Source organism: Symphalangus syndactylus, chromosome 2 (assembly GCF_028878055.3).
Source record: "Symphalangus syndactylus isolate Jambi chromosome 2, NHGRI_mSymSyn1-v2.1_pri, whole genome shotgun sequence".
NCBI lineage: Eukaryota > Metazoa > Chordata > Mammalia > Primates > Hylobatidae > Symphalangus > Symphalangus syndactylus.
Genome location: NC_072424.2, coordinates 132,063,943 through 132,087,510, shown reverse-complemented (window position 1 = coordinate 132,087,510; position 23,568 = coordinate 132,063,943). Strand labels below are relative to the sequence as shown.

Genomic DNA, 23,568 nt, shown 5'->3' with positions numbered 1-23,568 from the left:
TGGACCTGCCCACCTCCCCTAGGCTCTCAGCAATTGTTCCCTGGTCTCTTCTCTCACCTGCACAGAGCCTTGCTTATTGTTGGCATGGAGTAGCTTTATCCCAGCTTAATAAAGCACTCATGAGAGGACTGAGAGGGGCTTTAGGATGCTAACCACTGACAACAGGATTTTAAGGCATGAATGATTCACAACTGATTGGTGAAAGAAATAGCAGTATTTCCTAAACTCTTTGGGTTAACATCCTGGGATAAAGAGGAACATTGGCGTCTTTCTTCCTTAGATTATGTGTGTATGCATGTGTACAATGCTAATATTGGTAATTTTTTTTTTTTTTTGAGATGGAATTTTGCTCTTATTGCCCAGGTTGGAGTGCAATGGGGCTATCTCAGCTTACTGCAACCTCTGCCTCCTGGGTTTAAGCAATTCTCCTGCCTCAGCTTCCCAAGTAGTTGGGATTACAGGCATGCACCACCATGCCTGGCTAATTGTGTATTTTAGTAGAGAGGGGGTTTCACCATGTTGATCAGGCTGGTCTCAAACTCCTGACCTCAGGTGATCCATCTGCCTCAGCCTCCCAAAGTGCTGGGATTACAGGTGTGAGCCAAAGCGCCCAGCCCATAATGTTGGTAACCTCTATAAGAGTTACTCATTCTCTGTTGAAAGAAGAGACTCTTAACCATTCTTCTCTCTTTAAAGGAAGATAGCTCTCCATTTTCTTTGCTTTCTTTGGGTTTGAGTCATTTTTCAGTTGAATTAGCAGGGCACAGTCTGTTTCTTCAATGAACAAATAACAATGCCCTCTTGATTCGAGATTATATAATTGACTATAATAACTCATGAAATGTTTGCAAAGTCAAAGTGAAACTGCTGACTTAAATTCAGTTTAAGTTATGATTAAGAGGTTCTCTAGGAACCAACTCTGCAAAGACATTTTGGGGACCACTTGGGAAATTGTTAAATCAGAGTGGTGTGTATTTGAAAGCTTATTACAACATATTTTGTAACGTGTTCTCAAAATGTTTTCTTAGAAAAAGTTTTTATGGTTCTCTGAAATTGAGCCAGAGGATCCTGAATCTGACATTTTTTTTCAACTAACAGTGGATTTTTAGTTGAAACAATCTTTGCATTCTGCCATTTATGTAGCTTTTATTTAGAAGAACGTAGAAATGCTAAACGATGAAATAAAATATTTTGGATAACCCTACCCATTGAGCCTCAAAAGTGTTCCTGACCCTGTTCTTAGAAGCACTTCTGTGCTTTATGTGCTGGTTTTCAAACACTGAAAATGTTCATGTGGACTTTCACATTATTCTGCACCCTGGGACCTCACGCTCAACAGCTGAGATAAGAAAAGAATGCTCTTCAGAGCACTGCGGCTCGTTAGAGTGCTGTCCAAAATCTCATCCATGCCTGATAAAGTTAGTGGAATGTCAGGGCCTCTACTGTGATGCAAGGATCTAAATGTGACTTCTCAAGCAGCCAGAATATTAGCTGTCATCCCCGTCCATGCAGAGTTCTAAGACTAGGCCTTGCAGACACAAAACTGTATGTACAGAATGACCCTTGTTATGTTACAAATTTTAAAAACGAATAGAAGAAAGTGGACAGGAAATACACAATGAGTTCACAGTGGGTACCTGTGGACCTGGGAATGATGGTGATTTTTGTTTTCCTCTATTAACTTTTTCTTTTGCATTTTTAAGCTTACAACAATGCAAATAAGTATTTGTAAATGTCAAAACAACATAGTTTTCTAAAAAGTGGAATAGATGCTTTAGTTATTGGCAGAGCCAAAATCAGAGTGAGGACATGGTGACCATGATCCCTGAATGTAGGCTGCCCAATAGCATTGCCAGACCTGCAACCTGGGGTTTAAAATATGCTCATGGTAGGGGTGCTGAGTCAGGAACCTGCTACAAGCCAGAAGGACCAAACACCTAGAAAGGTAATGACTTTGGGCTGGGCGCGGTGGCTCACATCTGTAATCCCAGCACTTTGGGAGGCTGAGGTGGGTGGATTGCATGAGCCCAAGAGTGCAAGACCAGCCCAGGCAACATGGTGAAACCCCGTCTCTACAAAAAATACAAACATTAGCTAGGTGTGGTGGTGTGTGTCTGTAGTCCCAGCTACTTCAGGAGGCTGAGGCAGGAGGATCACCTGAGCCTGGGGAGGTTACGACTGTAGCGAGCCATGATCATGCCAGGCTGGGTGACAGAGTGAGACCCCATTTAAAAAAAAGAGAGAGAGAGAGAAAAGAAAAGAAAAAAAGAAATGTAATGACTTTGGACCAGTAGGTAGGCACAGAGAGCAGTGTCATTTTATATCACACATTTAGGATCTGCATCCAACCCTTCTGCATCCAATCCTCCTGACTTCCAGTGTGGCTGGGGCCCTGTCAGCCTTTCTCACTTTAATGTTCTTTCTCTGTTTTTATCCAAAGCCGTTGAGGATGATTTTTTTTTTTTTTTGAGATGGAGTCTCTCTCTGTCGCCCAGGCTGGAGTGCAGTGGGGTGATCTCCGCTCACTGAAAGCTCTGCCTCCTGGGTTCAGCCATTCTCCTGCCTCAGCCTCCCCAGTAGTTGGGACTACAGGCGCCCGCCACCATGCCCGGCTAATTTTTTTTTTATTTTTAGTAGAGACGGGGTTTCACCGTGTTAGCCAGGATGGTCTCGATCTCCTGACCTCGTGATCTGCCTGCCTTGGCCTCCCAAAGCGCTGGGATTACAGGCATGAACCACCACGCCCGGTTGATATTCATTTTAACAACATTTTAGGTGTTTTTGTCAAGGAGAGATACAGACAGAATTTTTTCTGGGTGTTGGTAGTTGCCAAAAATGAATCTCTAGCCTGGGAGTTTCTAGGGCGTGCGGTGGAGTTGAGGGTGGGCTAAACAGGTGAAAAGATGTGGCGCTGGCCTCTGGGAGAAGCAGAGAAGGCAACGGTGGATCCGAGAAGTGACTTTTGTGTTCCACACTCCCTTGTTTTCTCTATATCCTCTTCTTATAGCAGCTCTTCCCCGGTCTCTGGTGTTCCTGTCCTCTTGGTGCCCTCTGGGTGGTCAAAACCTGACAAGAGCACCCCTTGGAATCTGCTTGCCCAAAAGGGCTCCTTTTGCTTTATTTCTGTTTTGTTCCCTTTCTTCCCTATCTCCCTGTGCTTCCTTTAACCTCATGAAATGTATGCACAGAGCCCACAGCATATTTAGACTCAGAACACTGAGAAGTTTGAGAGTAGTAGCTGTCAGCTCCTTCATATAGCTAATAATTTGGGACTAATATTTTGAACAGTGTCAAGGAAGACAGTGTGCTAACATGACCTGCTACATTAGGTGACGGCCAGCCAACTGCTAAGAGTGTGTGTGTGTGCGTGTGTGTGCGTGCATGTGCACATGTGTGTGACAGGCAGTCACCTCCTGGCTGTCAGAGAGCTCCAGACAGTTCAGGACAGAGGCATGACTGGGAGTATTGCAGGAGTCCCAAAGCCCTGGGGAAGAGAGGCTAAACTTCGCTGCGGCTTTGGTTTAGACATGTACAGACTTAGCTGATGGACAGAGACCCGCAAAAGGCTGGACTGGAGGGAGAGCCATGGGGCTGCTGGCAAAAGCCAAGATGAGCCAAGAAGTCTAGCAATGTGGGAAGAGGCAGCAGATCCTTGTGCAGGCGTCGCTGACCTAGACCCCCTGTGCTCTCTGTTCCCCAAGCAATGCTCACAGCAAAATGTGTGCCACCAATGCTCACAGCAAAGTGTGTGTCACTATGGAAAGTCCTTGTCAAAGTAATGAGCAGAAAGATGTGCGTGTGTGTTGGTGGGGGGGGGCGTGCAGTGAGATGGGGCTGTCCAGAGGAGGTTGGGGGCAGCATGGCAGCCACCCATGAGCAATGGAGTGGCAGCTGCCAACAGAGCAGTCAACAGCAGCCAGAGCGGCAGATGCCAGGGCGGGGGTCTTCATTTGTAAGAGCAGCACCACCACATTTTCACAGGGTTGCTGTGAAAATGAAATATTTAATGCATGAGCAGCATTTAGCACATGACTGTACAAATTAAATAATCAGAGCTTAATAAATGTTGGCTATTAGTACTTTTTTTTTTTTTTTTTTTTGAGATGGAGTCTTGCTCTGTCGCCCAGGCTGGAGTGCAGTGGCGCTATCTCGGCTCACTGCAATCCCCACCTCCTGGCTTCACACCATTCTCCTGCCTCAGCCTCCCGAGTAGCTGGGACTACAGGTGCCTGCCACCACGCCCGGCCAATTTTTTGTATTTTTAGTAGAGACGAGGTTTCACCATGTCAGCCAGGCTGGTCTCGATCTCCTGACCCCATGATCCACCCGCCTCGGCCTCCCAAAGTGCTGGGATTACGGGCATGAGCTACCACGCCTGGCCAAGTACTTTTTTAAAAAAATAATTTTTATATTTTATTTTTTAAAAGAGATGGGGTCTCACTCTGTTGTCCAGGGTGATCTTGAACTTCTGGTGTTGTAGGACTTTCTCCTTAGTTCAGCTAAAAGCCAGGTTCTTGTCACACAACCATGAAAGATCAGGCTCGCAGACACTTTGAAGGGTGAGAAGGGCAGGGTTTATTGGGCAAAAAGGAAACAAAAAGGGAAACAGGGACTCTCAGCAAAGCGAGAGTTCTGCTGGTAGGCTTCCTGCCTCACAGAAATTCCCAGTTACCACCCCAGAACAGGGGAAGCCAGAATCCTCCCCTCTGCAATGGTGTGAAATTTCATGGCTCCACCCCAGTACGCAAGCCACCCTGTGCACAGGCTGGTCGAAGGTTCTCGGGGAACCCCTTTATACTTGGCTGTCTCACTGGGGTCAAACAATCCTCCAGCCTTGACCTCCTAAAGTGCTGGGATTACAGGCATAACCTACTGCATCCAGCCTCCAGTACTTTTATCATTGGTGTTCCTGTGAGATTTCTTTACTTTTACCTACTTCTACTTATTTTCAAGTGGTTACATAGTTTGGTTTTACATGATACAATAAAAAGGATTTGGCCCAGTTTTTGTTTTTAAGCAGATAAATTGCCTCTTAGGATGTATTTTAAAGGGTTAGATTATACCTGAAGTGGGTTGAACTTGAGCAAAGTTTTAAAAATAATTGTGTCTCAAAGTTGAATAAAAGAATTGGGCCCCAATGTCATTCTTTGCTTTAAGAGGATTGTGAGAATAACTAATAACAATTAGGAGGTTAATATATTATTGAAAGTGGTAATTTTACCAGTTTTGAATTCATGTTCAAAGACATAATTGGAATAATTTTCAATAGACATCAGTCTTTATTTCTTAGGAAATTACAGTGATTAAATTAATGGCAGGCAGCCTCTCTTCTTATTATTTGAAGATAATAGGAGTCTGTTGAGGATTAGTGGGGAAAAATGAATGATACATGTTCTATTAAAGACTTCACAGTTGAAACATTTCTTGCTGCTCCCTGTCTTGCCACAATTTATATATTTAAGCACAATCATCAATGCAACTTCCTTTACTGTATTTGGCCTAAAAAATAATTCAAATGAAGAATAAGAATAATGCTTTTCTTGGGATTAAAGTAAAGAGTTTTCTTTTAGGGGGTGCATAATATACCAATTCAAAAGGAAGTCATGTAATGCTCGAAGAGCTCCGTGGAAGCGGAAAAGATAGTTCATTTTTTTCTCTGGGTGTTTTCAGGAGTCTGTTCTTGCTTCTTTATGAAATTGAACACTGGACAATAACAATAATATCACACTCATTATTCAGATATTTTAAATGGTTCTAATTGCTCTTTTGCTTTGAAGTGAGATATTCAGATCACCGAGTGTTAGAGAAATGGTGCATGGATGAAGCGGTAAATGGATCTTGATCTGTTATCTTAGCTTGAGGCTTAGTAAAGTGGTTTTTGTCAGTGGACAATTGCACTCTATTTTCTTGAAGATCTTTCTATACTGAAAGTGATTGAGATGGTACATCTGAGTCTGATGCCACCCAGATAAGCATCTGCAGTTGCGCTGACCTGGACTTGGGTGGTATTGCTTTTTAGATTTCAGTATCACTCTAAACCTTGTCTGGCTTTTGCCGGCTTCAGTACCCTTGACCTGTAGGTTGGGAAACCTGTTTGTTTCTCTTTCTGGCTGGAATGTCTATTTAGAGATTCATGTTATAGGTTGTGACTCAATCTGCATACACCGATTCCCAAACTTTTCTTGACTTGATTCTAAACTAAACAACACTGCGATTGTGAGTCCCCCAAGGCAAAAAGTAAATAAGAAAAACTACCTAATTTAATGTGCTAGAAAGTTTTTGTAAACATACAGACGACTACATCAGGAAATACTGTTTTCGTTGCTTTGGAATGTAAGAGGAAGTGACATAAGATCTTGTTCTGGGGAGAAAGAAAGAGCTGGCATATTATTAGTTGCACCAAAGCAAAGGCAAAAACATGAAGAAAAGCCAATCACTTTGAGTGTTAGCTTACTCAATACAGCTTTATTTTAACATATCGCCCACTTTTAAGTTAGTACCCATTTTTTCCATTGTTTCTGGTTTGACTATTATAATTTGAAATAATTATGGTTGAAAAAATGTTTAGATAAATCATGATACCTCACTACCTTGTAATTTAACACAACAAAATAACTGTAAGGCAAAGAGTTTGGACAACAGGGAGTACAGGTTACAAAAGAGAAAAAGGGATCTAGATTTATTTGACCTGAAGATAGAGGGTTTCTTACTCTAGGGTGATTTTTACAGTAATTCTATACTTAAATTTTGGCCACTGAGCTAGACTTGCTGGTTGTATGAACTTGGATAAAATTCTATTCAAAAGAGGAAAGATGACCAAAATAAAAAACCTACCTCATGGGATTGTAGTGCAAATTTCATAAATTAATCCATATCAAAGCATTTTGTAAATTGCAAACTGTGACACTAAATTTACTTTATACAAGGCAATCACTAAGTGTTATTAAGTGATTGAAAGAAAGTGTTAATCCAACCTGTTATGTGGTTTTCCTAACGTATAAAAAGAAGGAAAGCATTCCAGCCAGTGAGTACCTCTGCCAAAAATGTGTAACTTAGTTGTGAAGGAACAATTAGTCAAATCCAAATTGAGGGGTGTTAGGCAAAGCAACTGGCCTGGACTCTACAAAAACATGTCCTGAAAGGTAAAAGGAGACTGTAGACATGCCTTGGTGATCCCTGATTAAATCCAGGATTTAAAATAAAATACAACAAATCTTCCACACTGAAACAGACATCAGTGATACAATTGGGACATTTGGACTGTATATTGATTGCATTGTGTCAATTTAAAATTTCCTGAGTGTGGCTGGACGTGGTGGCTCAAGCCTATAATCCCAGCGCTTTGGGAGGCCGAGGTGGGTGGATCACGAGGTCAAGAGATCGAGACCACCCTGGCTAACACGGTGAAACCCCGTTTCTACTAAAAATACAAAAAATTAGCCGGGTGTGATGGCGGGTGCCTGTAGTCCCAGCTACTCGGGAGGCTGAGGCAGGAGAATGGCGTGAACCTGGGAGGTGGAGCTTGCAGTGAGCTGAGATCGTGCCACTGCACTCCAGCCTGGGCGACAGTGAGAGACTCCATCTCAAAAAAAAAAAAAAAACAAAACCTTTCCTGAGTGTGACCATTATTAAGTAACTATGGTGGGATCATTGCTCTTAGGAGGTTCATGCTGAAGGCTGAAGTATATAGGGGTGAACCATCTTTATGTCTACAAGTGACTCAAATGGTTCAGCAAAATATTTAGATATGCAGAGAGATAAAGCAAATGTGGAAAACTGTCATAATTTGGGAATCAAGGTGAAGGCCATCTAGGTGTTCATTGCTACCTAGTCCTACAACCTTTCTATAGTTTTAAACATTTTCAAAATAAAATTTTGGAAAAAAAGTTTAAAAAGAAAAAATCCAAGTACTCAAGTAGATTGAGTTATTAAAATACAGATCTTGAAATATGTCCTTTACAGAGCATGTTTTCCTACAATTTTATTTTTCTGTGAGATGCAAATATATAGATTTTAAAAAAGAAAAATCTGTGTTTTTATAAATGTATGCTTTTAGGCAATGAATAGAATTATTGTTACTAATTTGAAATATATTCCCACTGGGCTGGGTGCGGCGGCTCATGCCTGTAATCCCAGCACTTTGGGAGGCCGAGACGGGTGGATCATGAGGTCAGGAGTTCAAGACCAGCCTGACCAATATGGCGAAACCCTGTCTCTACTAAAAATACAAAAATTAGCCAGGCGTGGTGGCAGGTGCCTGTAATCTCAGATACTCAGGAGGCTGGGGCAGGAGAATCACTTGAACCTGGGAGGCGGAGGTTGCAGTGAGCTGAGATTGTGTGCCACTGCATTCCAACCTGGGCCACAGAGTGGGACTCTGTCTCAAAAAAAAAAAAAAAAAAAAAAAAAAAAGAAATACATTCCCACTGGAAAAATTCCAGGAAAATAGATAGAAGTTCTCAATCTATGTGCACATCTTTCGTGGTATTTAAACGTGAAGTAAAAATGTATCATGGGGTGTGTTCAAAAGGATAGAACATTATATTTACTGTCCTCTTTAGAAAAAATTCAATGTTGAGGATCTCAGTTTAATGATTTTTTGATAATTTGCTACCCAGATATTCTTTCCTATGAGAGAAAACTTTTGTTTTCATATTTTGAGAGAGACATTGGGAAGTTATTGTTAGCAGAGGTGAATCTGTGCAGGTCTGCACCAACTTGATTCTTGCCTCCTCGAAGGAAAGAATTCGATTGAGGGGCATGACTTAGAGTGAGAGACTGAGGCAAGTTTTTGAGGAGTGAGAGCTTATTAAAAAGTTTTAGAGCAAGAACAAAGGGAAGTAAAGTACATTTGGAAAAGTGCCAAGTGGACAACTTGAGAGATCCGAGTACCCTGTTTGATCTTTGACTTGGGGTTTTATACATCGGCATGGTACAGGGGTTTCTGTCTCTCCTCCCCTGATTCTTCCCTTGGGGCGGGCTTTCCGCATGCGTAGTGGCCTGCCAGCAGTTTGCTCAGTGTGTTTGCTGAAGTTGCGTGCGTGCTCACTTGAGGCATTTTTCCCTTACCAGTCGAGTGTTCCTAGAGGGAGGTCATATGCTAAACTCTGCCATTTTGCCCCTTTGTACACATACTTGGGCCCATTCGCCAACTCCTGAGATCTTATCAGGAAGCTGCTGATCGCCAGCTTCAAGTGTTTCCTATCTAATGGGAGACTGCCTGTCCCTGGCACCAGCTGCCACCAATTATTATTTTAGCGAGCCAGTTTAACAACTACCTGACCATCACCTGGTGGTTTAACAGTGCCCGACATTCCTGGGTGCTGGTGGTGGTGGGACTTTCCTAACTTGTTTGTGTTTGCCTGGCTGTCTACCCTAACTTTAACACGATGATCAACTTACTATTCTGTTGCTTATTCTTGGGGTTGATGTGGTGGGATTCTGATTTTCTCCCAGGTGACTGAGTCCAGGAAGAAATCTCATGACTCACTTTTTTCTCTCTCTCTCTCTCTCTTTTTTTTTTCCGTAAAGGTCAAAGGCAACAGAACTGGACCAAGAAAGTTCATAACCTTTTGGTATGTAATTGAAAATTCTTTGCAACAAATTCTTTCTCTTTAGTGATATTTACGACTTGAAAGGCTTGAGTTTCACTTTGTTATCCTAGTTTGTGAATCAAATTAATGTAGCCTAGATATGTTTATCCCCAGTCTAGGATTTATGCAGAGGGAAGTTGATAGTATTACTATCTTTGGTCCTCCGAAGATGATTTTTCAGTGGGAGAATTAAGTAATTTATTTATTTATTTATTTATGGGTTTTTTTTTTTTTGCCTCTCTCAGAGTAAGGAATATACCATGACTATCAAAGTACTTTATAACTATAATTATGTGAAGAGCCTATTTTACAAGCAGTTGCATGTTTAGATGCCCAAGTATAAACTGAATGCTCTAGAAATGGAGTACTTACTGATTTAAATTTACTAATAATTACAATTAAATATTTATATTTAATAATTATAGTAGGACAGTAAAACAATCTGAAGATGTCCCCACCTCTAAAGTTTATAAGTTTATTCTTAATGATCTAGGAAAGACTGGAGTTGAATACCTGTGTAATTCTCATTATTACTCTGATTTTCTATTATAAAATGATTTTAAAAGAATTATATGTCATAGTTCCTCACTGAGGTATCCATCTTTTATTTGGTTTAACTCTTGTTTGTTTGTTTGTTTTTGAGACAATGTCTCACTTTGTCCCCCAGACTGGAGTGTAGTGGCATGGTGGTGGCTCACTGCAGCCTTGACCTCCCAGGCTCAGGTGATTCTCTCACCTCAGCCTCCCAAGTGTGCCACCATGCCCAGCTAATTTTTAAAATTTTTTGTAAAGACAGGGTCTCATTATGTTGCCCAAGCTGATCTCTAACTCCTGGCCTCAAGTGGTCTTCTTGCCTCGGCCTCCCAAAGAGCTAGGATTATAGGCGTGAGCCATTGCATTAAGCCTTAATTCATTTTTTTCCAAAGATGAAATGATGAAACACAATTTTAAACTTGCTGGGGAATTCAAAGGAAGCATTCTTTTGACAGTTTTTTTTTTTTTTTTTTTTTTAGACAGAGTCTTGCTCTGTCTCCAGGCTGGAGTGCAGTGGCGTGATCTCGGCTCACTGCAACCTCAGCCTCCTGGGTTCAAGCGATTCCCCTGCCTCAGGCTCCCTGGTAGCTCGGACTACAAGCACCTGCCACCACACCCGGTTAATTTTTTGTATTTTTAGTAGAGACAGGGTTTCACCATGTTGGCCAGGATGGTCTCGATCTCCTGACCTCGTGATCTGCCCACCTCGGCCTCCCAAAGTGCTGGGATTACAGGTGTGAGCCACCACACCTGGCTGCCCACAGTTATCTATTAAGGACACATCTTTTTGTGACTGTATAGATATAATTGAAATTCTGGTAATTTTTCAGAAAGTATTAGCGTATTAACTTAAATGCTATTATTTCTATGACCCAGACAATAATCACTATTGTCCTCAGTATGTAGTTTCTACCATTTCCAATTATGTTACAACTGTCTTTGAAACATTGTTAGTCATAACTCATTAGTCACCATTGTGCTTTTTGGTGGCCATTGCCCTTCTCTTCCTTTTTCTGTAGTTATTAAAACCCGTTGTCCTGGTTGTCCAACTCATGGATATACAAATTAGCTTTGGTGCATACCTTAGCTGTACAGACGTCTTCTAAGACATAAATTCTGTTGTTTCAACATGTATATAAAAGATACGCATTTACTGATGAGTCAGTTAGTAAGATGTCTGCATTGTCTTCTGCAGTAAAGAATGCTTTATTTACCATAAAATATGATGTTTTGTTAAGGAATTTTAAGTGATGCTTTTTATACTCATACTTTTCATTGATGATATACAAAACTGATTACCCTAAGGTATTGACAAAAGTGGGTGATTTTACTATCTTCAAAAGTTGTCAAGTATGTTTTCTAGTATAACACTTCTGGCTCTCAGATTAGGGACCTCCCCATCACAGTGGGCATCTAGTAAGAGCATGGCTTGTTATAAGAAGCTGCGTTTGTTGGAAGACTGAATTAGGTGAACTTTATAGTCTCTTGTAATAAAATAAGAGATAGCACAATGGTACAAAGGGGAGGCTCTGAGCTCAGAGCGCTGGGGTTTGAATCTTATCTCTGACACGAATACACACCAATCTGTATGACCTTGGGCAAATTGCTTAACCTTTATGCACTTCACTTTCCTCATCTGTTAAATGGAGACAGTAATAGTACCCATAGCTGGTGTAAGGATTTAATGAGTTAATAAGAATATAGCTCTTAGAACAATATCTGGTGCATTATTAAGCACTTAATAAATATTAGTTATGATGGTGTATTAGTCTATTCCCACACTGCTGTAAAGAACTACCTGAGAGTGGGAAATTTATAAAGAAGGGAGGTTTAATTGGCTCGTAGTTCCACAGGCTGTACAGGAAGCATGGCTGGGAGGTGTCAGGAAACTTACAATCATGGTGGAAGGCGAAGGGGAAGTAGGCACAATCTTCACATAGCAGAGTGAGAGAGAGAGAGAGACAGAAGGGTGAAGTGCTACACACTTTTTATATTTTATTTATTTTTATTTTTTAATTTTAAAAAACAGAAAGGGGGCTTTGCTATGTTGCCTAGACTGACCTCAAACTCCTGAGCTCAAGCGATCTGTTATACACTTTTAAACAACCAGATTTCTTGAGAACTCACTCACTGTCATGAGAACAACAAGGGGAAATCCACCCCCATGATCCAGTCACCTCCCACCAGGCCCCTGCTTCAACACTGAAGATCATAATTCAACATGAGATTTGGGTGGGGACACGGGGCCAAACCATATCACATGGTGATGAGTGATCTTGTCATCAGCCCTGGCCTTTATTCCCAGCAACTTGTTTCTTCAGGTGCCCTTATGTACTGCCTTGGTTCCACCTGATGCTAACATGAGGGCAAAGCTCAGACTCTTCACCGCTTTCTACTGGAACTGACATTGTGGTGTCATTTTCTTCCATCACACTGCTCTCCCCATTCCCCATTTTACAGCCTCCACCTCTCTTCTTCCCCTCCCTGCCTCACTGCAGGTCTTTCTACACACATCCAAACACTGCTGGATTTCAGATTTTACGACAAAGGGGCTTATTATGATATTTTTCTAGCAAAGTCAAATGTTTACATAAAAGAAAGTCTTGAACCAGCTACTAGGATAATAAAATGTCCTCCAACTTGATGCAAAAGCATGTTAACAATTTTTATCTTTTACTCCTGTCATTAAGCAACACTAAAGGAATCTTGTTTATCTAGTCACTCTAATATATTATAGACATAGTTCTTTTTAAAAAATTTTTATTTTACTTTAAGTTCTGGAATACATGTGCAGAACGTGCAGGTTTGTTATAATGCTCTCCCTCCTTTTGCTTCCCACCCCCCAACAGGCCCTAGTGTGTGATAGACATAGTTCTTAGTTCAAGGGTGTGTAGTGGGAGCAAACAGTTCATATTTAGTTTTCATTCACATGTGCCTACATTTTTGGCCCCATAATTATTTCGAGCTCTCCACAGATTTCTTAAGTACAGAATGCTTGTCTAATTATTTTGACATATTCCTGCTGGGCAGTAAATATTGTGAAGTTTTATGTGAATGCATTTGAACATCAGGTTATATTTTTCTTGCTATTTTTTACTTGCTATGGCCTATGAAACTTATGTTCTAAGAACTGCTTAATTTTGATTTATGTTACCAAGTGATTCAAGGTGTCAATGGACTTTTTCCAGAACAGAAATGTGTGGGGCCAGGTCTCACACCTCTAATAAAGAAACAACTCAGACTCCAAGGGTTTCTTGCCTTATTTTAAAATAAACTCTGTGTTAAAAACTTGTGTGCTGGCAGTGAAGAAATAGATGACCACATATATTTTCTTCTTGAAGGCTCATAATTTTTGTGCATATGTGTGCAAAATATAACAATGTGAACAAGAATGTGGACAACTAGATTGCAAAAAAAGAACTGGCTGAAAGAATACTTATATGGAGATTATTCCTTGAAAACAGAATCTGTAAGTTTTTCAGATTATTGACAGGGCAGGTTAACATTTGAGCTATTGTTTTCCTGGTTAATAATATTTTTGCTTTTTTAAAATTTTAGCTCAAAAATATGGGTATAGCTTTCTAAAAAATAGAATCCAATTTCAAGGATGATGAGGTACTAACTGAAAATCTCTAAATCTTTTGAGATTATTTCCACAAATTAATAGGGCATTTCCTCAGAAAATTTTCTGCATTTATTATATGTAGACAGTGAGGAAAAAGTAAAAGAAAAGAACAAGTTTTCTCAACAAGTGAAAGGTTTCCTGTTGCCATTTTCATTTTCCCTGAGTTTATTATCCTCAGTAGAGATATCAGTGTCTTTCCTAATAAAATCACCTTCCAGCCAAATTGTTAAAAAAGGCAACTACCTACCTTGGGTATATGTTAATTTACACAGAAAAAATTTAAATAGAGCTTGAAGAAATATAGAAAAGACTTTTGTTAACACTTAATGAGGCACAGGAGCTCTTATTAGACTAGACTGTGTTATGCTGAAATTAACTCTCGAGTAACTAACTCTGATTTCTTTTTTTTTTTTTGAGTCGGAGTCTCACTCTATCGCCCAGGTTGGAATGCAGTGGCACGATCTCGGCTCACTGCAACCTCTGCCTCCTGGGTTCAAGAGATTCTTTTGCCTTAGTCTCCCGAGTAACTGGGACTACAGGTGCACACCACCATACCTGGCTAATTTTTGTATTTTTAGTAGAGACGTGGTTTCACCATGTTGGCCAGGCTGGTCTCGAACTCCTAACCTCAGGTGATCCACCCGCCTCAGCCTCCCAAAGTGCTGGAATTACAGGCGTGAGCCACAATGCCCAGCCTCCAGGCTAATTTTTATATTTTCAGTAGAGACAGTCACCATGCTGACCAGGCTAGTCTTGTACCCTGGCCTCAAGTTATCATGTGGCTCGTCCTCCCAAAATGCTGGGATTACAGGCATGAGCCACCATGCCTGGCCAAGCTTGCCCATTTCACTTCCAGGAAAACTAATGTCTTCAACAAAAGTTTATTTATTTATTTAGAGACAAGCTTTCACATTGTTATCCAGGCTAGAGTGCAGTATGGCTCACTGCAACCTCAAACTCCTGGGCTCAACTGATCCTCCTGTGTCCGGAATTGGTGGGTTCTTGGTCTCACTGACTTCAAGAATGAAGCCACGGACCCTTGCAGTGAGTGTTACAGTTCTAAAGGCGGCATGTCGGAGTTTGTTCCTTCTGATGTTCAGATGTGTTCGGAGTTTCTTCCTTCTGGTGGGTTCGTGGTCTCGCTGGCTCAGGAGTGAAGCTGCAGACCTTCGCAGTGAGTGTTACGGCTCTTAAGGCGGCACGTTTGGAGTTGTTCGTTCCTCCCAGTGGGTTCGTGGTCTCGCTGGCTTCAGGAGTGAAGCTGCAGACCTTTGCAGTGAATGTTACAGCTCATAAAAGCAGTGTGAACCCAAAGAGTGAGCAGTAGCAAGATTTATTGCAAAGAGCCAAAGAACAAAGCTTCCACAGTGTGGAAGGGGACCCGAGCAGGTTGCCGCTGCTGGCTTGGGCAGCCTGCTTTTATTCTCTTATCTGGCCCCACCCACGTCCTGCTGATTGGTAGAACTGAGTGGTCTGTTTTGACAGGGTGCTGATTGGTGCGTTTACCATCCCTGAGCTAGACGTAAAAGTTCTCCACATCCCCATCAGATCAGTTAGATACAAAGTATTGACACAAAGGTTCTCCAAGGCCCCACTAGAGCAGCTAGATACAGAGTGTCCATTGGTGCACTCACAAACCCGGAGCTAGACACAGGGTGCTGATTGGTGTGTTTATAAATCTTGAGCTAGATACAGAGTGCCGATTGGTGTATTTACAATCCTTGAGCTAGACATAAAGGTTTTCCAAGGCCCCACCAGAGCAGCTAGATACAGAGTGTCGATTGGTGCACTCAAACCTTGAGCTAGACACAGGGTGCTGATTGGTGTATTTACAATCCCTGAGCTAGACATAAAGGTTCTCCACATCTCCACCAGACTCAGGAGCCCAGCTGGCTTCACCCAGTGGATCCTGCACCAGGGCTGCAGGTGGAGCTGCCTGCTAGTCCTGTGCCATTCGCTCACACTCCTCAGCCCTTGGGTGGTCAATGGGACTGGGCGCCGTAGAGCAGGGGGTGGCGCCGTAGAATAGGGGGTGGCGCTGGTCGGGGAGGCTCGGGCGGCACAGGAGCCCATGGAGGGGGTGGGCGGCTCAGGTATGGCGGGCTGCAGGTCCTGAGCCCTGCCCCGTGGGAAGGCAGCTAAGGCCCGGTGAGAAACCCAGCGCCGGTGGGCTGACGCTGCTGGGGGACCCAGTACACCCTCCGCAGCCGCTGGCCTGGGTGCTAAGCCCCTCATTGCCCAGGCCGGCTGCTCTGGGTGAGGGGCCCGCCAAGCCCATGCCCATCCGGAACTCCAGCCGGCCCGCAAGCGCCGCACGCAGCCCTGGTTCCCGCTGGCACCTCTCCCTCCACACCTCCCTGCAAGCTGAGGGAGCCGGCTCCTGGCTTGGCCAGCCCAGAAAGGGGCTCCCACAGTGCAGCGGTGGGCCGAAGGGCTCCTCAAGTGCCACCAAAGTGGGAGTCCAGACAGAGGAGGTGCCGAGAGCGAGGGAGGGCTGTGAGGACTGCCAGCATGCTGTCACCTCTCACTCCCATCTCAGCCTCCTAAGTAGCTAGGATTATAGGCATGCACCACCACACAAGGCTACTTTTTAAAATTTTTTTTTTTTTTTTTTGAGATGAGGTCTTGCTGTGTTACCCAGGCTGGAGTGCAGTGGTGCTGTCTCACCTCACTGCAACCTCCACATCCGGGGTTCAGGCAATTCTCCTGCTTCAGCCTCCCAAGTAGCTGGGATTACAGATGTACACCACCACGCCTGGCTATTTTTTTTTTTTTTTTGTATTTTAGTAGGCACGGGGTCTCACCATCTTGGCCAGGCTGGTCTTGAACTCCTGACCCCAAGTGATCTGCCCACCTTGGCCTCCCAAAGTGCTGGGATTGCAGGCGTGAGCCACTGCGCCTGGCCTTAATTTTTAAATTTTTTTGTTGAGATGAGGATTCTCAGTATGTTGCCCAAGCTGGTCTCAAACTCCTGGCCTCAAACAATCATTCCGCCCTGGCCTCCCTACCTGTTGGGATTACAGGTATAAGCCATAGCATCTGGCCGAGTTCTCACTTTTCAAAATGACTTTTATTTTGAAATATATACACAGTGGAAAACATGAAAAAAATGGAATAGCTAGATGATTTATCATAAAGTGTAAATTCTTGCAACTGCCACTTGAGTCAAGAAATAGAGTACCATTGGGATCCTGAATCCTCTCTTGTACCCTTCCAATAAATAATTCCTGACTCCTCCTGAAAGGTTACCACTCTCCTGCCATTTGTGGTCATTGTGGTTGCATTTTGTGATAATTTTATGACCCAAGTACACTTCCCTAAACACTATGATCTAGTTTTGGCTGCTCTATTATTTTATGTAAATGGAATCATATTGTTTATATTCTTTTGTGTCTAGCTTCTTTCTCTCAATGTTATTTCACTGTGGATAGAAGTAGTCTTTTTCTTTTTGATTGCTATGTAGTTCATTGTAATGACTGTACCACAATTTATTTATTCATTTTCCCATTGATGGACTTTTTTTTTAAACAATTTTTTAAATGATTTACTTCTTTGTAGAGATAGAGTTTCACTTTGTTGCCCAGGCTGGTCTTGAACTCCTGGCCTCCAGTGATCCTCCCATGTTGGCCTCTCAAAGCACTGGGATTATAGGCATGAGCCACCATGCCCAGCCCTGTTTTTTGTCCTGGTTGTTATTAATGAACTGGATAGAACCATTCTTACACTTTTTCAGCATACATTTGTGCACATATCTGAGGCATGTGCACCTTAGAGTAAAGGTTGTGGGCATAGACTATGCATGTAATTAACCTTAGCAGGTCTTGCCAAACACTTTTCCAAAATAATTTTCCACTGGCCATATTTTGAGTTTCCACCGGTTCTACAATCTTGCCAATGCTTGGCATTGTCAGTCTTTTAAAATTACACTGTTTTGGTGGCTGTTTAATTATGTTTCATTGCTGTTCTGCCTTGCATTTCCCTGATTGTTAATGAGATTTAGTGTCTCTCCTATATATATTGGCTAATTAATGTTCCTCCTTTGTCAAAGGCCTAGTAAGTCTTTTCTCATTTTTGTCTTAGGTTTTCTGCCTGTTCCTTATTGATTCATGGGAGTTCTTTATAGATTCTGGATGCATGGCCTCGTGCATGTTATATGTATGGCACATATCTCTTCTCATTCATTTGCTTGTTTTCTCAGTCCCTAAGGTTGTCTTTTAATGAATGGGAATTCTTAATTCTAATGTGTTTCAACTTACAGCTTTTCCTTTATGGTTAGAACCAGTGGGGGAAATGACAGTATTTTCAGTAGATGATACTGAGATAATTGGCTACTAATTTAAAAGATGAAACTTGACCCCTATTTGAAACCATAATAGAAAATCAACTGCAAGTAGATTGTAGATCTAATAAGGAAGACGAGACAATAAAATTCATAGAAGGAAAAGTAGGACGATATCCCTATGACCACAGAATAATGAAGATAATGGCAAAGGAAAAGCATTAGGCAGAGTCATCTTCACAATATTGAGTCTTCCAATGAATGAACACATCTTTCCATTTATACCTTTTTTAAGTTTCTTTCAAAAATTGATTTCTTCATTGAAGTCTTATGCATCTTTTATTAGATTCATTCTAACATATTTGAATTTTTATGATATTGCTATCTTCTTAGAAATTTTACTTTCAAACTGTTGGTGGCTGGTAGAAATGTTATTGATTTTAATATATTGGCTTTGTAGCTAGCAACCTTCTTATGTCCACTTTATTTTTTATTTTGAGACAGGGTCTGGATCTGTCTATGATTTTTTTTGCGGTGGCACGATCTCAACTCACTGCAACCTCTATCCCCCAGGTTCAAGGGATCCTCTCATCCCAGCCTCCCAAGTAGCTGGGACCACAGGTACATACTACCATGACCAGCTTTTTTTTTTTTTTTTTTTTTTTTTGTATTTTTGGTAGAGACAGGGTTTCACCATGTTGCCCAGGCTGGTCTCAAACTCCTGAGCTCCAGCGATCCACCCACCATAGCCTCCCAAAGTGCTGGGATTACAGGCATGAGCCACCATGCCTGGCCCACTTTTTAATTGTAATTATTAATGTGTAGATTCTTTCTGCGTGTAAAACTATATCATTTGAAAATACTGACAATCTTGATTTTTTACCTTTTAATCACAATTTTTTTTACCATTGTTTTCCAGTACTTTTGAGACAATGTTGTTAAGTGATAATGAGAATCTTTGGCTTATTCCTAATATCAAAGGAAAAGGTTTCAACATGTCACCATCAAGCATGTGATGTAGGAATAAGGACCTTCTTACTTATTGAAAACAGTGGACTAAGGACCTTTTTGTTTTGACCATGACAGGAATTTGGAGAGGGGTTGACTTGGCTTGGTAGTTCATCTTTGATCCATGTGACTTTAGCTGGGGTGCCTAGGATTGGAGGATCTCTACTTTCAAGATCACTTTTGCATCCATACGTCTGGAGCCTTGGCATCTCTTGGATTCCCATTCTCTACTTGGCGTCTGATTCTCCTGGGCCTGTCCACAGGGCTTGGCTCTTTGCAGCACAGCAGCGTCAGGGGACCTGGACCTGGTGAATGTCAGTCTGACTTCTGCTATGTTCCTCTTTCAGGTGTAAAATCCCATGAAGTGGAGCCTGTGAGGTCATAGAAATTGCAATTAAACATATCTGTTAAATTAAAAATCAATTTCCAATCTAAACTTTTTTTTCTATGCAGGGAGTTAAAAATAATAATCTAAACGTTTGTCATAGCTGAATTTTAGTACTATGGAGTAAAGAAAAAAAATAGGTGATTCCTTCTATTTTGTGATAACAAAGTTTTACTTTTGAGGTTAAATGAAGGTATCTAGGGCAGAAGGGAGAGAGGAAGGTGCATGTATGCATGGAAGATGAGGAGGTGGGCGCAGTACAAAGTGTAGGTGAGGTACGAGTGAGAAAGTGAGCATGTAAAGACAAGAGTGGGTGGACCACAGGAAGCTGGGTGGACCACAGGAAGCTGGCTGGAAAAAAAAAGTCTTTGGCTTTACCTAGTTAAAAGCAAGAAAAAGCAACCCAAAGACAAGCGGAAAATCTCACAGGCAAAGTCTATAAAGGAATGGAAACAAAAAAATAAGCCCACATGTGTTCACGGAAAGGTGAAGTAAAGTGGCTGGCCAGCTGCAGTCTGCTCTGTAATTTTTGTATTACTTCGCAGTACTTTATACAGTAAGATAGTCTAATTAACAACAACAACAACAACAACAACCAATAAAAGAGCCAGTGCTTCCTGGAAAAACAAACAGAAAATTTTCTTTTTGAAAACTTAGATTTCTGAGTTTATGATTCTAGTGGTGTAAACAAATGCGCTATTGAAAGTGAAAGAATGTCAAATTAGGGAGTCGGACAATTTAATCTTTTGTCTTAAGCTAAGTATTGTACTTAGGTGTTCTTCCATTAGGTGTCTGTTTGCATACATGTTATGATTTCAGAGAAAGCGAATCTATTCTTGAAGGCATTCACTTATGTGGATTGTGTCAACAAATATCTCAATTTGGGATGGGGGGTATTTAAGAATGACTTTAATTTAACAGTTCTTCCTAAAGAATAAATAGGTGTGTTTTAGTGACATCTCTCATTCTTGCTTTAGATGTTTTGGAGACACTAACCCAGATTTTTCAACAGATGCAAGATTGAGGTCCTTGTGCCTGTGTGGTTTCCAGCATGATATGGTTTAAGCCTTCAATTCATAGCCTGCCCGTGTGGGATTCTGGCCAGGATGTTAGCCCTTCATAATTTCTGAATGAAGCATCACCTAGGATGCACAATTCCCAAACAAGCTGCGTGCAGCTCGTCACTGTCTCCTTCTGAGAGCTCTATTGCCTGCTGATCAGACCCTTCCAGACCACACAGTGGCAGCTGATCTGTGATCCCACTAGTAGCCGTTTGGCAGCCACATTATCACTGCTAGTCACCTTAGGTCCCTCTGAATTGTCTAAATTTGGTAAATAGCTTACTCATTCTAACTTGTCCTAAAGTTGAGGCAGGGCCAATATGTCAACAGATATTTATTAGGTGCCTACTCCATGTCTTGTCCTGAGTGTCTGTAAGAATTATTAGACTCATTCATTCTCTAAGAATGTAATGAGATCTACTGTTTGCAAAAAGAAAAAAAAAAAAAGCCTGCTTCTAAGGAGAATTTGAAAAGGCAAAGATTATTCTGAGACAGCACTGCTGATGACCACAGGGCCCTAGACCTGGAGTTTGAAAATCTGAATTCAAATTTGGCTTTAACTTGCTAGCTATGTAAACTAGTTAGTCTACCCACTTTGTATATTAGTTTCTTCACGTGTAAAAGTATAAGTTACTTTACAGCATTGCTGTGAAGACTGAAAAGTTTGCGATAGTTCTGCCAAATATCATTATAAGAGCCTCCAAGAGAAGTCACCCTATTCTGGGTAAAGCAGCCCTTACCATGATTATATATAGTAATTTATCTCCTTATGGTCTCACTTGTCTGGTAACCCTTGGGCACGACCTTTGCAAATTACAAGGCCCCTAAAATGATCTTTTCTTTTCTTTTCTTTCCTCCCTCCCTCCTTCCTTCCCTCCCTCTTTTCTTTTCTTTTCTCTCTCCTCCCTTCCTTCCTTCCTCCCTCTCTCCCTCCCTCTCTCCCTCTCTCCCTCCCTCCTTCCCTTTTCGTCTTGTCTTTTCTTTTTTCTTTTCCCTTCCTTTCTCCCTCCCTCCCTCCTTTTCTCTTTCTTTCTTTTCTTTCTTTCTTTCTTTTTCTTTCTTTCTTTCTTTCTTTCTTTCTTTCTTTCTTTCTTTCTTTCTTTCCTTCCTTCCTTCCTTCCTTCCTTCCTTCCTTCCTTCCTTCCTTCTTTCCTTTTTTCTCTCTCTCTCTTTGTTTCTTTTCTTCTGAGATGGCATCTCTCTCTGTTGCCCAGGCTGGAGTGCAGTGGCAAAATCTCGGCTCACTGCAACCTCTGCCTCCCAGGTTCAAGAGATTCTCCTGCCTCAGCCTCCCAGGTAGCTGGGATTACAGGCACCTGCCACCATGCCCAGCTAAAATTTTTTGGTATTTTTAGTAGAGATGGGGTTTCACCATGTTGGTCAGGCTGGTTTCGAACTCCTGACCTCAAGTGATCCACCCGCCTCGGCCTCCCAAAGTGCTAGGATTACAGGCATGAGTCACCGTGCCCGGCCCCTAAAATGATATTTCTTAAGGAAAAATCTAGCCAGACAAAAGAGGATTTGGCTCCAACTCTACAGCAATGGGCGCAAGCGGCTGACAGCTTTTATTATCATTTTTTTTTTTCTTGGCTGCCTTCTAGCCAGTGAATGTCCAGCTGCAGAGTCCCCTGCTGTGTGGGGTATAGCTGCTCACTTTGGTGTAAAGGGCATTGAATGGAATAATGTTTGGCAAAGCAGAAATAAAGTGACTGGCTGCTTCAGAGCCATGTACACTGTCTGAATTTCACCAAGCAGAGAAACATTTTATCTTCTGCAGACAGAAAATATAATTATTATTCACATGGAGAAATGGAGAGATGCAAATTGCAGAAAGGTAAGGGCCATCACTTGCTATTCCTATCTGGCTCATCCTGGAGCACTGTACCAGCTATTGCCCCACCAGCTGGAATGAAGCAAACTAGGAATTGGGGGGTGTTATTTGGGGGATACCCTAGTAGGGACCTGGAAGGAACCAGGCTGTGCTCATGGAACAGACTGTAGTAGATTGCAGTGGACCTCATAATTGATACCTTGTCTAGGAGCTACCAATGCTTCCTGTGTCCTAATTAGGGAGCTGGTGCCCTTTTTCTCACATGATGTAGCAGCTTGAGGACAGTACAAACTTTTGAGGTGGCTCCTGGAGTTTCAGTCACAATCCTTGGAATCACACTTCAGCATACAGCTAGCTTGGATCTTGCAGTGACTGACTCCTAGAAGTTCCTTGGATCTGGAGCTGGTGTAGGAGAGGCAGGTGTGATGGAGCGTTTTATCTGCATTGGTGAAACTGAACAAGAGCTGCCACTAGGGTGTGTGTGTTTGTGTGTCTTTGAGGGGTAGGTGAAAATACGCATTGTGGGACCCCTGCCTATATAAATAATTGGAATCATTGAACATCTATCCCTGTTTTGGAGAACCAGTGACAACAACTACTCTCCAGGCGGGTGTCATGGAACTTAAGACAACCACAGAAAAAGCCCACTCTGTAGAAACAAGTCCCAGTGCTTTTCAGGGCCTCTGGTCTACCCCATGTTCTGGTGAAGGGAACCTTGATTGGGCACAACCAACACAGGGTGCATGTGGGTCAGGGCTGGGCTCTGGGTGCTCTGAGGAGGATTGGCCAGGGTGTGGCCCACAGCAGCTCTCTGCTTGCCCCAGCCTAAGGGCCCCTGCAGGTGCAGATCACAGTTTAGAAGTTTCAGGTTCAGGAATCCCACAGAAGGACAAGAGACCCCTGTAGCTCAGCAACTCAGGGGAGCTTTGTACCTCCAAGAGGGGCATGGCCAATAGCCATTGGCATTTGGTAGGCCCTTCCAGGATGTAAAAGAGGCAAATCGTTTGAGATCTCTTGCAGTTTTCTACCTGTTTGTTATTATGGTAAAATGGCCCACTGGGAGGAAAGATAGACAGTATTGGCTGAAAGAAAGTCTTTTATCTCCCTTAGCTTTGTGGATTTTGTGTGTCTGAGCCTTGATTCTCAGGGCTGACAGCTTATGTGGGAATTTGTGAAGGGAAAGCAGGGAAGAGGCCTGCCAGTCTCCACAGATGATGGATTGCAGTATTTTTATGGTGTCAAAAATAAAGTA

The 23,568-nt window shown here is 42.2% G+C and overlaps 1 protein-coding gene across 5 annotated transcripts in view; it reads left to right on the top strand.

Moving 5' to 3' along the window:
* IPCEF1 (interaction protein for cytohesin exchange factors 1) overlaps positions 1 to 23,568 on the top strand; it is a 207,317-nt gene that overhangs the window by 61,016 nt on the left and 122,733 nt on the right. For all 5 annotated transcript variants that reach the window (XM_055267777.2, XM_063632873.1, XM_063632863.1 and 2 more), the window contains exon 2: positions 9,532 to 9,575. The gene's annotated coding sequence lies outside the window, so the exon portion shown is untranslated. The remainder of the gene's footprint in view (positions 1 to 9,531; positions 9,576 to 23,568) is intronic.